Source organism: Chinchilla lanigera, unplaced genomic scaffold (assembly GCF_000276665.1).
Source record: "Chinchilla lanigera isolate Chin_1 unplaced genomic scaffold, ChiLan1.0 scaffold00023, whole genome shotgun sequence".
Taxonomy (NCBI): domain Eukaryota; kingdom Metazoa; phylum Chordata; class Mammalia; order Rodentia; family Chinchillidae; genus Chinchilla; species Chinchilla lanigera.
This window is the reverse complement of record NW_004955424.1, coordinates 664-1,764: the sequence shown is the minus strand read 5'-3', so window position 1 is coordinate 1,764 and position 1,101 is coordinate 664. Positions and strand designations below refer to the sequence as shown.

At 52.4% G+C, this 1,101-nt stretch overlaps 1 pseudogene; it reads right to left on the bottom strand.

Annotated features, from left to right (window-relative positions):
• Positions 1 to 202, bottom strand: part of LOC102016399 — a 7,648-nt pseudogene extending 7,446 nt beyond the window's left edge.
• Between the last annotated feature and the right edge of the window lie 899 nt (positions 203 to 1,101).

The window sequence follows — 1,101 nt, the reverse complement described above, 5'->3', positions numbered from 1 at the left end:
GGGACCCAAGAGTCCCGGTTGGAAACCTGATAAATCATGCGCCGTGGAGCCTGGCCTGGCTTGTGCACAAGCCAATTCAAGTAGGTTTTTCCATCACTATAGAGGAGGCTCTGACTGGACCTGCAGGAGATGGAGGCCGGCTCTCCAGGGCTGACGGACAGAGAGAGTGGGGTCTGGGTCATCACAATGTCTCCCGTGGATCCTGAAATGATGAAGGGGAAGTGTGAGAGCCTGTAAAAACACCTGGGCCCATTTTCATAGTTTTCCCTTTGTAACATATATCAGGCTAAATTATTTTTGTCATTTTGATTTGTGTACAAAAATACTGCATTTTAAGAATGAGCCCCTAGATTAGCAGCCACAGGAAACCCATAGAGTTCACCTGCATCATCCCTGTCTTTCTGTGTAAAGTCACCACCAGAGAACAGACGTCCTTGTTCTCTCTGGAAACCTCCTCACCCCCACAGAGCCAACCCTCCCATATCCATGCCTCAGGCCAAGCACACACATCTCACTGTGTTCTGAGCACACCTGGGATGCCGGGGGCGTCCAGAGCTCACTTCTCCCCCACCTCCCCCCTCGCTCCCTCTGTCCTTACCAGGGAGGCAGAGCATCAGCAGCCCCAGGAGCTGAGCAGGGAGCCTCATATTGAGAAGCTGAACTGCAGAGTCCTGATCACTCAAGGCCAGTTGAGAGCTGAGCTTTTATCTCTGAGTGTCATGGGCAGTTCCTCCTTGAGGGACAAAATGCAAATGGCCTGGTGGGTGCAGTGGTGTGGAAAGGGTGAGGCCTCTCCTGTGAGCCGGGTGATAGAAAATATGCTCCGCATTTGGAGGGAACCTATGCGGATAAAGTCCCTGCTGTCTGCAACAGTGGGCACGAGGACCCCAGTGTGAGAGTCTGCATCTGCCGCAGGAGCAGAAGTGCCACTTCCTGTCCCTCAAGGCAGCACCCAGACTCTAGGACATGTGTGTGTGTGTTCAGATCAGTCTCTGGGAGGGAAAGCCCACTCTGCTTGGCCTCCTCCCTAGCTCCAAAGAAAAAAGAAAAAAACACCTTAAAAAAGGTGATCTTCAGAGATTTGGACCACCTGCAGCATGG